The following is a 15413-nucleotide window of genomic DNA, read 5'->3' as shown; positions in this document are numbered from 1 at the left end:
AGGAAAATACAGAAAAGAGAGAGAGAGAGAAAGTGAAAGACAGAGAGGTGTCATTGAGGGTCATTTTCCTCTCCTTCTCAGTGAGGGAAAAGCCATCTCAGAAATCTCCTTATTTCTATTAGCAGGAACTGAGCTCTATGGAACCGTTAACTGTAAGGAAGTTAGAAAATGTACATAAGTGCCTGCCTTTTAAAATTTCTACAGTAGGAGAAGGGCCAGGGTCAAGGGTGCTGGCAATGGGTGTTAGGGGGCTAAACCAGCGTGTCTTCCATGTGTCCTCAGTATGAAGTTGACAAGAATTAGTACCACAGACATCATGACACATTGAGGAAGAGCTCATAGAAAGAAGCACCAGGCAGTGGAAACTAGCAGGCTTCTGGGAGTAGAATGTGGAGGCCAATTGCATCTGTTCAGAGGAAGCCTTAGACTTACTTTTTTTTTTTTTTTTTTTTTTTGAGACGGAGTCTCACTCTGTTGCCTAGGCTGGAGTGCAGTGGTGCGATCTTGGCTCACTGCAACCTCTGCCACCCAGGTTCAAGCGATTCTCCTACCTCAGCCTCCTGAGTAGCTGGGATTACAGGCACCCGCCACTGTGCCCGGCTAATTTTTGTATTTTTAGTAGAGTCAGAGTTTCACCACCTTGGCCAGGCTGATCTTGAACTCCTGACTTCGTGATCCACCTGCCTTGGCCTCCCAAAGTGCTAGGATTACAGGCTTGAGCCACCACACTTGGCTGGTTTAGACATTTTAAGACTAAGTGAGAATGGATGCCACTTGGATAACCCAAGTTAGAGAATGCATGGTTTGGGGAGAGGGAATGGTTTTGGGAGAATGATGAAGAGATAGGTTTGGTATGAGTTTTGGAGCTTGGATCCAAGCAAGATGTAGGAGCAAGAGTAGTTGCTGCTGGAGTAGAGCTGGGTTGGTGAAGCAGATTGGGGGATGTTGGATGAAATGTTCCCTTGAGTATTACCTTTGGTTTGTTTTCATAAAAGCTGACCCAGAGACAAGGATTTGGGTGTAAATACTTTCTTTGGGAGATGATTGGGAGCCTGTGGCAGAAGTGAGGAAAGGCAATAGGGAAGGGAAAAAGCTAATAAATGATGAATTCATGAGCATATCACCACCATGGGCAATTGAAACTTTATCCTACTGTGGATCCCTGAAAGATTATTGTAAAATATACTCCAGAATTGTCGTTCCAATGAGATGAAGAAATGGAAATATCTGTCTACCATTTTACATCTCTCATTGGTGGGGTCAATTCTGTAAGCACTGCCTCCTTGAAACTTTTGACCTATCTTACCCTATGGGGCTGAGCATGGCTCCACAACCAGAAGATGATATAGGGTGCCATTGGAAAGTATGTGAATTGTGTGCAGGTAGCATCTCAGAGGGGCTGAGATGCTATGGGGAGGGCACCCACCATTTCTGATACTGGTAACATCTCTTGGTGATCTGAAAGGGAATAAGAGAGGAGGTACAATAGCTCATCTATTGTAGGCACAGAGAAAATAGTTCAGCACCCACCCTGAGGATGGAAGGAAGTATAACCAGCTACTGTCTTTTCAGTGACACTCTGAATAAATGGTTCTCTATGCAGACACCTATAGGCACATCTGGAATAGCTATGTGTACTTGGAACGAAACAAGAGTTGCAAAATTTTCTTTGAAGTTTAGGTATCTATAATTTTCTCTTAGGAGCAATGCTGGATACTTTTACAGTCCCCTCTTAGTAAAACCAGCCAGCCCAGAGTCCTGCTCAAGACATGATTTCCAAGACTAGGGGTAGGTGAGAACACATAGTTGGGCCAGCCGCCTATGGTATGAGCTGGTGTGAAAAAACAAGAGGGGAGATCAGATAACTCTCCTGAGAATTTAAGTTTGAAACTTGGAAAATCTGTTAGTTTAAGTCAGTTTCTGCCATCATTGAAGCTGAAGTGGAAGGACAGTCCTAATAATCCATGTATATTTATCTTCCAATAAATAAACACCCTCCATTTTTAAGTTAACTTGAGAGGGTCTCTGATACTTGTAACTAAAATAACCTAAAAGGAAACATGAATGGGGATTCATTTCCATTTAGATAGTTGATCATGGGGATATATTGATATCTTTACCTTGAAAGATTCTCTCTCTCTCTCTCTCCCCCCCCCCCCTTCACACACACACACACACACACACACACACACACACACACCCCAGAGAGATAAAATGAATCAACTGAGTTGGGTTAATGGTATTACAAAGTAAAAAGATATATATTTTTTCTATCTTTCATTTTGTACTTAAAGGCATCCAAGATTCAAATATTCATTGGCTTTCTCCCTAAACTTTTGGAAACTGCTCTATCCACACACCTGCCCTCTGTTTTTAACCTTCACAGATCTTAAGGCTTTGTCTTTTGTGCAAATTCTTTTAGATTGATATTTCTTGGTTTTCCAGGGCAGTCTTGATTTCAACTATTGTCCCGTTGTCTCCATATACTATCAATGTCCCAGAACTGCCAATATTTTGGCATTTAAACTATATCTCTCTCAGACAGCCTAATTCCCAGAAGTGAAGAAAAGTTATTTGTTAGATTTTGTGTCCTGATTTTTGGTTTGGAAGATAAGGTCATCATAGCCTTATTCTACTATTCTTTCAGGTCTTGAAATTTGTAAGTTGTCACTTGCTTCTCCTTGAGCAGGTATAACCTATGCAGCCTTCATCATTGAAGCACTGCGTTATATGAAATGAGACACGTATCAGAAGTTATTATTTTCATGCTTCCTTGGAACACCTATTACTGAGGATCAGCACATCCTATGGAATATTCAGTGGAGAAGAAGATAAAATGTGGACATCAGTCCTCTGGAGCTGAGTGAGCTCCCTGCCCCACACCAGGGGGATTGGATGGGAGGATGAAGCTGAGTTAAGAGTACTATGCCATTCTAAAGACATGCAAATCTAATTCTTCTTCTCTCAAAAACATTTTGTATTTGCTTTCTATGGCTCTTAGGGATAGAGCAATTATTCTTATTAACTGAATGGTCAGAAAAAAAGATGTATTTCAGTATGACTGCTATGCCCCTATGGTACTCATTGCCCTTGTTGACCTATCTTGTCCTAATTGACTTTATCCCTCGCTAGACTCTGAGGTTCATGAGCGTGATGGAGTTTGGTCCTTCTACATGCTTAGCTTGGTCCTGGTTCGTAGTGGGTGATAAATATAAATGTAAAATACATGCAGAAGTGTGTTCTCAGAGGCAGCACTCTCAGGAGTGTGCTGGATTAGTGTAATTGTTATTGAATTGTACATAGTAGATTCTTAAATTTTATTGGTCACTGCTACTTCTGAAGAGTTGCAGACATATGATGCTTGATTAATTTAAACAAAATTTATGATCAGGACCATCTTGTTGTCATAATTATTCTCTTTTTAAATGTCTACGCTGATAATGAGGATGAAAGCTTATTTACTTATTGGTTGAAGTTGGCAGTTGAAAAAAATAAGTAAATTAGTTTATTAATTTATTAATTAGACTTCTATAGTCATTTTAAGCAATTGCTCATTTGGCTCTTTTCTTATTAATTAGTATCCTGATTGTTTGTTAAATAACAATGTATATGTAAGTTCAACATTTCTTTCATTTTACCCTTGTTTCTGAAATTCATGAAATCCAGTCTTAAAAATGGGAATGGTAATAACTCAACTTTTGCTAGATAGCTAATAGAATATTGAAATAATAAATGAGAAATTAATCATCCAAGGAGATTCAGCATACTGAAAATGATGATAATAACTGCAAAAATGATAGCCATTTTATTGAGAGATAAATATATGTTGAATATTATCATAAACTTTTTGCATGTAAGACTAATATAGCCCTTGCATAACTGATGTTACAGAGGAGGAGAAGGCACAGAGTGATTTACTTGCCCAAGGTCATATATAGAGCTAGTAGACTGAGGAGTAGAGATTGAGATACTACAAAACTGTAAGTGTATATTGTGAATCATAAGGAGAATCACTTGGGTTTCAGTTCCAGGAAAGGGAACCAATGGTTTGGAGATGGAGAAATTTTATTTTAAAAAATTTGCTTGTTATAAGATGAAAGACTCTATAAGTTGTCTGAACTTCAAGATGGCAATCTACTAGGTTATGGATTTTTCAAGACTTATTTTTGAAATTAGATTGATAGTGAGAGGCTGAGTGCCTAAAAGGGGCAGGTAGGTTTGTTCGTGACGTTGAGACCACTGATTAGTGCAACCTTAGTATTTATGTGACTTGCACCTCCACCAGTGAGTCCACATTGTTATCTATCTTAGCTTTTCCAAATTATGCTTGTGAACATTACTTACAAGATATATGAATGGGCGTTAGGTTCAAAATAAGGTTCCTTTGATCAAATAAATTTGGAAAGATTGTATCTAACAAAATGAAATTAGTTTCAAGACACAGTGTTCAGGGTTCTAAACTACATTGTGAATGTCCAAGAGGGACATAAAGTAGGTAGCATTTCTCAAACTTATTGATGGCCTTTTTCAATTTTTTTCCTGGAGAAGCTTATGAGACTCAATGGCTCACAGAACAAACACATTTTTGGAAATGCTCTTATTTCTACATTACGGAAATGAATATTTGTACCTATTTATATAAAGAAATACCATCTAGACACGTTTCATGTATAAGGGGGAAGAGAAATCAAAGACTGTGTAAGGCAATGTGCTCCAGTGGAAAGAGACAGAAGCTCATAAATTTCACTATTTCCTTCTAGTTGTCTTTAATTTGCTGTGCAATGCTGGATGGAAACATGGCAATTGTGTATCTTTGTTTCCCCATTTAAAAATTAATGATTAAACAGGATGATAATGATGGGGAGAATGGGGAACAGGGGTGGGAAGAAAACAAGAAAAGGTACTTGATGATTAGAAAAGGAAACATAGTATCAAGTAGTCATGCAGAAGCAATAAATTCAGATCTATTGCACAGCATGGTAACTACAGTTAATGACAATGTATTGTATACATGCTAAGAGTAGATTTTTAAAGGTTTTTACCACAAAATAACGATGAGAAGTAATGGACATTTTAATTAGCTTGATTTTTGCCCTTCCACAGTGTACGCATATATCAAAACATCATGTTGTACATCGTAAATATATACAATTTTTGTCAATAAAGATTAAAAACTTCACTGACAAAACAAAAGTAGCTAATTGTCATCATATGTCCAATATGTTCGTTCACTTGTCATTCATTCATGCATTCAACAGCTGTTTTATTCCGTTTACTGTGTGCTAAGAATAGAAGGATGAATAAAACAAACACGTTTTCTGCCCTTTTCGATCTGTTAATCTGAGGATGAGGGGAAATAGACAATAAAGAAGGAAACAAATAAACAAAAATAACACAACCAGCTGTGAAATCGAAAAGAAATAAACTTGAGTGAAGTGATGGAGCATAATGGAATTAATTTCAGCTTCATAAGATATAAGGACGTGTTCTCTGAAGACCCAGAGGGGAGCAGGCCTCCCATTGGCCTCTTTGATGGGGGAGGATGATTGGTTTCTTCCCCCCCCACATAAACCTTCATGGGGCTTCCCATGACAGCCTTAAAATAATCTAGCATTTCATTGGTGAGTCATAAAATGTAAGTGAAAAACTATGTTTATAATATATTTATGATAACTTCCTGCCCAGATGTGCCTTGAAATGTTTCCAATTCTAATAAATGTCCTGATACTCCATTATGATTTTCCTGTAGGTGGAGCAGAGGAGAGACCCAGTGCTGGATGCCAAAAAATTTGTCTCAGCTCTGCCATGAATGGACTGAGCCATCTGGTCAATTCACCTGAACTTTCTCAGCTTTATTATTTTCTCTTTTGAAAAACGAGGGCATAGAATATGTTGTCCCCAATGTTTTCTAGCACTTAAATATCCATTCCAGGTTCCTTAGACCCTTGGTCTTACTCCACTCTTGTCTTTAGCATTTCAGTTCTGATGTTGATGCTGCATCCTACTCTCTTGAACTGTCACTTGTGATTTAGCTCATTCCAGCAAGTTTATGAGCTTAAAGGAACCAGCAGGTCTCAGGCTTCTATATCACACAAATAGAAACGTTAAGAAGCCATCCCCCATGCCAGCCGTTTGACGCTTGTGAAAGGCTAATTTAATACAGGAAAGTTTAGGTAACTTCAGATGGAGGTGCCCATTTACTCACTGCCATGGGTCAGGCAGCTCAAGTTAATGTCTACACTAATTGAATACATGAATCAGAGAAAATGATGATTTGTCACGAGTATGTGTATGCTTAAAAATGGGAATAATGAAAAACTAACAGAAGACAAATTGTGCTGTAAGAATTTTGTAAATGGAAATTTCTGCCCAAAAAAAAAGAGCACAAAATATATTGAGGAGCCTTGGAGACTCCTAGCCGAGCTTCTCATTTTTTCCTGGCTGGCCTGTTTTCTTTTTAGGTATCGTTCAGTGTCATAAATAAAATTGTCTCTGTTGGAAAGGCTCTGAAGACCTAGGGAGAAAGGGGAAACTGCTGGCTATGCCTAATCAGAATAAACGGATAGGGCTTACTCCTAGGATTTCTTTATTTTTAGACACTGGGGTGTGTGTGTGTGTGTGTGTGTGTGTGTGTGTGTGCGCGCGCGCGCGCTTGTGTGTGGTATATGCACTCAAGTGCATGTTGCATTACCTGGCATGGCACCTGAAGACTCCAGCTCAGTTTTCTGGTAGGTTATTGTCATTGTTTGTCATTAATAGGAAAAATGTAGTGAACCTGGAGATGTTCTGCCCAGATTCCTCCTTTGATGAAGGACTTATTGTCCCAGCTGTTGGAATAGCCTCAGCTACAGAGGACCAGGACCTCCCTCAATGTCAATCACTTTACCCAGGGTGGTCCACATCCAGTGAATGATTGATGGAGGGGATAGTGTTCTCGCCTTCTTACCCCAGCTTAAGATAACTCTGAAGGGCTCCTGATGACTCCTCGGTCAGCCATGCATTGTAGGGATGGCATTGCCACCGACTTCTCCCTCTGCCCAATCCTGTTTGTTTCCTCCGTCTTTCCCAGAGGTTGGTCCCATGGGCACTTTTTAATAAACATCCTGCAAAGCCAATCTCCAGCTTAAAGTTGCTTCTGGGAAACCTGTGACAGAAGACAATAATATATTTGTGAAATGTACATCGGATCATGTTATTTTCTTGCTTAAAGTGTCTCCAGGTGGAAGTTCAAACTCCTTAGCAGGGTTTAAAGGTTCTTCAGGAACTGAGCCTTCCTCATCTTTTCACCTCCATCTCTCATTGCTGACAACTTGCACCCTGAGCTCCACTTTGGCATCCTTCAAATGTCCCAAGCATTCCTATGCTCTGAGACTTTATATATAAATAATATCTTTTTTTGTTTGTTTGTTTTGGCCTTGCTCTTGCCTTCCTTGGTTTCTTGACAAACTTCTATCTTTCCTTCAAGACACATCTTACATCACAATGACAGTTCACATTTATTGGGCCCTTCTGCTGTGCTAGGGACTGTGACTGTAGCAACGTGCTTTTTTAATCCCTAGGGGTTTATGAGGTAGCTATTATCATCATTTCCATTTTGCTGATGAGAAAATAGGGTACAGAGAGTTTTAAAAACTTGCTTAAAGTCACAAAATTGGTACAGAGTGGAGCCCAGACTCATGGAGGTAAATTGTACCGTTATTCATTATATGAAACCACCCTGTATATTTCTTGAGAGAAAGAACTTTTTACATTTCTTTTTAAAAGGTCTTTTAAAAAGACCTTTTCATATTTACTTTAATTTCAACCATTTCTAGAGACCTTACCTTCTTTTCAGCTTTATTGAGGTATAATTGATAAATAAAAATTATATATATTTAACTTATACTGCTTGATGTTTTGATATATGTATACCTGTGAAAGAATCACCACAATCAAGCTAATTTATATCCAGCATCTCACTTAGTTACCATCTTCTTTTTCTGTTTTTTTTTTTTTTTCCTGGTGAGAGCATTTAAGGTTTACCTGCTTAGCAAATTTCCAGTATACAATGTAGTATTGTTAACTATAGTTACATTGATGTACATGAAATCTTCAGAACATGTTCATCTTGTAAAACCGAAAGTTTATATCCTTTACCAGCATCTCCCCATATTCCCTCCCTTCAGTCTCTGATAGCCACTATTCTACTCCAGCTTCTGTGAGTTCGACTATTTTAGATTCCACATAGAAGTTGAGATCATGCAGTATGTGTCTTTCTGTGTCTAGCTTATTTCAATTAGCATAATGTCCTCCAGGTTAATCATGTTTTTTCAAATGGCAAACATTTTTTCCTTTTTTGAGTCTGAATAATATCTCATTTTACATATATATGCATGTATATCAATCTATATACCTATTTATGTCTGTACTGATCTATATATCACTATATAGAATATATCAGTATATCACTGTGTAGAATATATCAATATTTTTATATGTAAGTATACACCAGTGTATTTATATAGATATATAAATATGGTATATATATGTTATATATTAATATGTAGATCTATATCTATGTTAAATATAGTTATATCTATATACTGAATATATCATATGTAGATATATGTATATGTATATTGATATACAAATATACATGTAATCGATATACATGTGGAGACTGATATAGACATATGTAGACATAGGTATATCTATATATTGATATATAAATATATAGATATATTAATATATGTAGACATAAATATATCTATATATAGTATTGATATTATATAATATAAATATATAGATGTACCTCTATAGATGTACCTATGCCTACATATACATTTATCAATCTACATATATTTATCAATTTGTATATAGATATATCTATATATCATATATTGATAGATCTATGTGTTTATATATCAATATATCTGTATCTTATATATTATATATATCTACATATAAATATCTAATATATCTCTATATCTCTCTATATAGATATATCAATGTATAGATATACCTATGTCTATATATATGTCTATATCTGTATCAGTATCTATATGTGTATCACATTTTTGTTTAATGATACTTTAAGTTCTGGGATCCATGTGCAGAACATGCAGGTTTGTTACATAGGTATACATGTGTCATGGTGGTTTGCTGCACCCATCAACCCATCATCTATATTAGGTATTTCTCCTAATGTCATCCCTCCCCTAGCCCCCCACCCCCCAACAGGCCCTGGTGTGTGATGTTCCCCTCCCTGTGTTCATGTGTTCTCATTGTTCAACTTCCACTTATGAGTGAGAACATGTGGTGTTTGGTTTTCTGTTCCCGTGTTAGTTTGCTGAGAATGATGGTTTCCAGCTTCATCCATGTCCCTGCAAAGGACATGAACTCATTCTTTTTTATGGCTGCATAGTATTCCATGGTGTATATGTGCCACATTTTCTTTATCCAGTCTAACATTGATGGACATTTGGGTTGGTTCCAAGTCTTTGCTGTTGTGAATAGTGCTGCAATAAACATACATGTGCATGTATCTTTATAGTAGAATGAGCTATAATCCTTTGGGTATATACCCAGTAATGGGATTGCTGGGTTAAATGGTATTTCTTGTTCTAGATCCTTGAGGAATCACCACACTCTCTTCCACAGTAGTTGAACTACTTTACACTCTCACCAACAGTGTAAAAGTGTTCCTATTTCTCCACATCCTCTCCAGCATCTGTTGTTTCCTGACTTTTTAATGATCACCATTCTAACTGGTGTGAGATGGAATCTCATTGTTGTTTTGATTTGCATTTCTTTTATGACCAGTGATGATAAGCTTTTTTTTCCATTCATCCATTGACAGACATTTAGGTTGTTTCCATATCTTAGCTATTGTGAATAATGCTGCAATGAACATGAAAGTAGAGCTATCTTTTTTAGATACTGATATCATATTCTTTGTATATATATCCAGAAGTGGTATCAATGAATTTTTATTTTTTTGAGGAACCTCCATACTGTTTTCCATACAAGTGTTCCCTTTTGTTTAATCATAGGCTAGGGCTGGAACATAGTAGAATTTCAAGGAGTGTTTGCTGAATAAGTGAACAAATGCAATAATGGCTTCCCTCAGTCCCAGCCCCATCATGCTGAGTGAAGGAGGATGGACCCTTCTTGCCTTAAAAGGATGTCTCTTGATGAGTAGGCAGTGGTCTTCTCTGAAGTTTCTACTCCTGTCCAGAGCTCCCAGCTGCCCATACTTGGAAGTTTTCTATTAGTCTGTTTTGGTTAAGGATCCAGCTGTGACTTTTTCCTCCTCTGATGCCCTCCACTGCATCTGGGATCAGAATCAGAACCTTCCGGAGCCATCTCTATACAGCAGCTCATCCGTGTCTTCTTTGCTGAGTTTCCTAGTGGGATTCTAGAGCTGGGAGCACAAGTTTACTTTCTGCTTTGCCATGTTCTGATTTGATGCTTTCAAACTCAGTTTTTTAAATTGCAAGACAGGTGCAATCATAATTCACAGACTCTTGGTGAGGATAGAATGAGATAGTGTACGTATCAAAGTTCTAAATACCAACAAATATTATTTATTGTTAAAATGATTTGTTCTAGTCTTTCAATTCAAAAGTTGTCCCAGTCAAAACCCTCAGTCCCATCCCATGCCCCACTCCTCCTCCCTATTCACAAGTCCCTTCTTATATTGTTCCAGTTTTCTTCTCTCATCAACTACCAAAGTAATCCATCCTCAACACATATGTTTCCTATGGTAAGAATCAATCCTCTCATCTAATTTCTATTCTGGACTTTGACTAACTGGATTCTTATGTCTTCCAGAAATGATAAAATATCAGAATCTGAAAACACAAACAAGAAAAAGAAATTGAAACTCTGAGAAGCAGAGTGACTTGCCTAGAGGTCACAGAATAAGCTGAGGGTCCAAAATCCACTTCCAGGATTAGGACCCTGTTCCTTTGGAGTCTTACCTTCAGACTTACTTTTGTATTGAAAGGGTTACAGAAGTGCTTCAGTGCTTTCTTGGGTGGCTTTCTCTGATTCTACAGGATGCTTAGGTGGTCTTTTTACATGTTCCTAGGGCACTCTACACATCCATGTAATGGCACTTCCACAGTTGTAAGGAACTGCTGGATGGCTGTTTTCTCTAATAGACTTTAAGCTCCAAGAGTGCAGAGTCTGGGTCTGTCCTGTTTGCTATCCTGTGTGCTTGATAGGGTGCTTGTCATATAGAAACTGGTCGCTAATATCTATGGGAACGTGGTAAGTGGCCAATAAATACCTGAGACTGACTGATCAACTGCAGAATACGTACTGCATTGAGAATCCTCATTCTTCTCTAGTTGGACCCATCAGGAAAACAACAACACGAGGCTGAGTGTTTACATTCTCCGGCCCCATCTGTTGCCCTCTCCCCTTCCCCCTGGGCATGAAGATCTAAATTTCCTCAAGTACTTTCCCAGTTAGATTCCTGAATTATTTCCCTGTCACCCACTTTGTCTGTTACCATTATCAAAGCCAGTAAATGAAAGAAAAGAGATTGAGTCATCAGGTGACTTGGTAGTTTCCTTTCAGTCTTGAGATTCTATTATTCTCATCATTCATTCACTGTCATCATTCACACACTCAACAAATGTTTATCGAGCACCTACCATGTTCCAGTATGTTCCAGGCACTTAGGCGCTAGGAATACATTGGTGAATAAAACAAATACAAACCCCTGCCCCACTGAGCTTACATTCTAGTAGAGGGACATGGACACTGCAGATTCACATAAATTAAATAATAGTACTGCTGTGGAAGTAAATAAAGTGTAGTAGGGAATAGGAATTCTGGGAGAATTGGGTGTTTTCATTTAAATATAACTATTTGTAATTTCAACTTTTACTATAGATTAAGGGGCACATGTGCAGGTTTGTTATATGTTACATATTGCATGATGTTGAGGTTTATGGTACAACTGATCTCATTACACAGGTGATGAGCATGGTAACCAATATATGGTTTTTTAGCCCATGCCTGCCTCCCTCCTTCCCTCTCCTGTCTAGTAGTCCCCAGTGTTCCCCATCTTTATGTCTATGGGTATTCAATGTTTAGCTCCCACTTATATGTGAGAATATGTGGCATTTGTTTTTCTGTTTTTGCATTAATTCTCTTAGGATAATGGCCTCAAGCTCCATCCATGTTGCTGCAAAGTATATAATTTCATTCTTTTTGATTATTGCACAGTATTCCATGGTATATATATAACACATTTTCTTTATCCAAGTCACTGTTGAAGGGTACCTACCTATGTTGATTCCATGTCTTTGCTATTATGACTAGCACTACAATGAACACACAGGTGCATGTTTCTTTTTGATATAATAAATTATTTTCCTTTGGGCATATACCCAGTAGTGGGATTGCTAAGTTGAATGGTAGTTCTGTTTTCTGTTCTTTGAGAAATCTCCAAACTGCTTTCCACAGTGGCTGACCTAGTTTGCATTCCTACCAGCAATATATAAGTGCTCCCTTTTCTCTGCAACCTGGCCAGCATCTGTTATTTTTTTACTTTTTAATAATAGCCACTCTGACTGATGTGAGATTGTACCTCGTTGTTGTTTGGTTTGCATTTCTGTGATGATTAATGATGTCAATCATTTTTTCATGTTTCTTGGCCACTTGTACATCTTCTTTTGAGAACTGTCTGTTCATTTCATTTGCCTACTTTTTAATTAGTTAGTTTGTTTTGTGCTTGTTGATTTAAATTCCTTATAGATGCTGGATATTAGACTTTTGTCAGATGTATAGTTTGTGAATATTTTCTCCCATTCTGTGGCTGTTTACTTTGTTGGTAATTTCTTTTGCTGTGCAGAAGTTCTTTAGTTTAATTAGGTCCTTTTTGTTTTTGTTGTAATTGCTCCTAGAGACATAGCCTTAAATTCTTTGCCAAAGCCCATGTTGAGAAGGGAAATTCCTATGTTATCTTCTAGGATTTTTATAGTTTAAGGTTTTATATTTAAGTCTTTAATCTATCTTGAGTTAATTTTTGTACATGTTGAGAGGTAGGAGTTCCAGTTTCATTATTCTGCATATGGCTAGCTAGTCATCCCAATATCATTCATTGAATAGGTAGTCCTTTCTCCATTGCTTATTTTGGTCAGTTTTCTCAAAGATCTAATGGTTACAGGTATGTGACTTTATTTCCATGCTCTTTATTCTGTTCTATTTTTCTATGTGTCTGTTTTTGTACCAGTACCATGCTGGCTTGGCTTCTTAGCCTTAGAGTATAGTTTTAAATCTAGTTATATGATGCTTTTGGCTTGTTCTTTTTGTTTAGGATTGCTTTGACTATTTGGATTCTTTTTTGGTTCCATATGAATTTCAGAGTAGATTTTTCTAATTCTGTGAAAAACGACATTGGTATTTTGATAGGGATAGCAATGAATCTGTAAATTGCTTTGGGCAGTATGACCATTTTAACAATAGTGATTTTTCAAATCAGTGAGCATAGGATATTTTTCCATAGATTTGTGTCATCTCTGATTTATTTTAGCAGTGTTTTGTCATTCTCCTTGTAGAGATCTTTCACATCCTTGGTTACATACGTTCCTAGATGCTTCATTTTTTGTGGCTATTGTATATGGGATTGTGTTCTTGACTTGGTTCTCAGCTAGAATGTCACTGATGTATAGAAATGCTACTAATTTTTATACAATTATTTTGTATCCTGAAACTTTACTGAATATGTTTACAGTTCCAGGAGCCTTTTGGGAGAATCTTTAGGGTTTTCTATGCATAGACATATATCATCAGCAAAGAGAGACAGTTTGGCTTTTTATTTTCCTATTTGGATGACTTTATTTCTTTCTCTGACTGATTGCTCTGGCTAGGCCTCCCTCTACTATGTTGAATAGGAGTGGTGGGAGTAGGCATTCTTGTCTTGTTCCAGTTCTCCCGGGAAATGGTACCAGCTTTTGCCTGTTCAGTATAATGTTGGTTGTGGATTTGTCATAGATGGCGCTTCCTATTTTGAAGTGTGTTCCTTTGCTGCCTAGTCTGTTGAGGATTTTTATCATGATGAAATGTTGGATTTTATTGAAATATTTTTCTGCATCTCTGAGATAATCATATGATTTTTGTTTTTGATTCTACTTGTGTGGTGAATCACAGTTATTGATTTGTGTGTGTTGAATTAACCTTGCATCCCAGGAATAAAGCCTACTTGATCATGGTGAATTAACTTTTTGATGTGCTACTGGATTTGGTATGCTAGTATTTTGCTGAGGATTTTTGTGTTTATCTTCATCATGGATATTGGCCTAAAGTTTTCTTTTGTTTGTGTGTCTCTGACAGATTTTGATATCAGGATGATGCTGACTTCATAGAATGAGTTAGGGAGAAGCCCTCTTTCCTAAATGTTTTGAAATAGTTTCAGTAGGATTCATATCAATTCTTTGTATGACTGGTAGAATTTGGTTGTGAATCTGTATTAGTCTGTTCTCATGCTTCTATAAAGAAATACCTGAGATTGGGTAATTAATACAGCAAAAGGGTTTAATTGCAGTTCCACATGGCTGGGGAGGCCTCAGGAAGGTTACAATCACGGCAGAAGGGAGAGCAACAGATCCTTCTTCACATGGTGACAAGAGAGAGAAGAATGGATGAAGGGGGGAAAGCCCCTTATACAATCATCAGATCTCATGAGAACTCTCTATCATGAGAACAGCATAGGGGGACCGTCACAATAATCTAATCACCTCCTATGAGGTCTGTCCCCCAACACCTGGGGATTACAATTCAGATTACAATTCAAGATGAGATTTGGGTGGGCACACAGAGCCAGATCATGTCAGAATTCGTCTATTCTTGGGCTCTTTTAGGTTGGTAGGTTTTTTTTTTTTTTTTTTCCCACTTTGGAATATTTATTATATTCCTTAATGCATTTCTTAGCAAGTATAGCACTCTTTAATCAAGAATATAAAGTCATCTACTTAGAATCACAATATCTTAAAGATGCATACTGGAATGATAAGCAAGTTTGAAGATGTAACTATCAACAATTCTTTTCAAAGTCATATCAATATATTACTCTCATGAAACTTGCACATTCTAAGAAAGGTCATGTTTTTTCCCGCAGTACTGGGAAGGTATGCATTTAACCATGTGGCCAGCCAGAAAGGCTATTTTATATATGGTGTGTGTTACTTATTAAAAGCCTGTCCTTTCTCTAATATTGTACATTACACAATTGTAGCTACACCTGAAGAGAAGTGAGTTTCAATGACCACCATCACCTAAAAACATGAATAAGTTCCTATATTTAGGACCAGAGGAATGATATATTGTACTGTACTATGCCTACCTCTGTCCAGAGGCCAGCTGTCTCACCTGTTCTTCAGGGTGTCTAGACTTCTTACCCATCTATTATCGGGGATGCT

Source organism: Chlorocebus sabaeus, chromosome 1, assembly GCF_047675955.1.
Source record: "Chlorocebus sabaeus isolate Y175 chromosome 1, mChlSab1.0.hap1, whole genome shotgun sequence".
NCBI classification, from domain to species: domain Eukaryota; kingdom Metazoa; phylum Chordata; class Mammalia; order Primates; family Cercopithecidae; genus Chlorocebus; species Chlorocebus sabaeus.
This window is presented reverse-complemented; position numbering follows the sequence as displayed.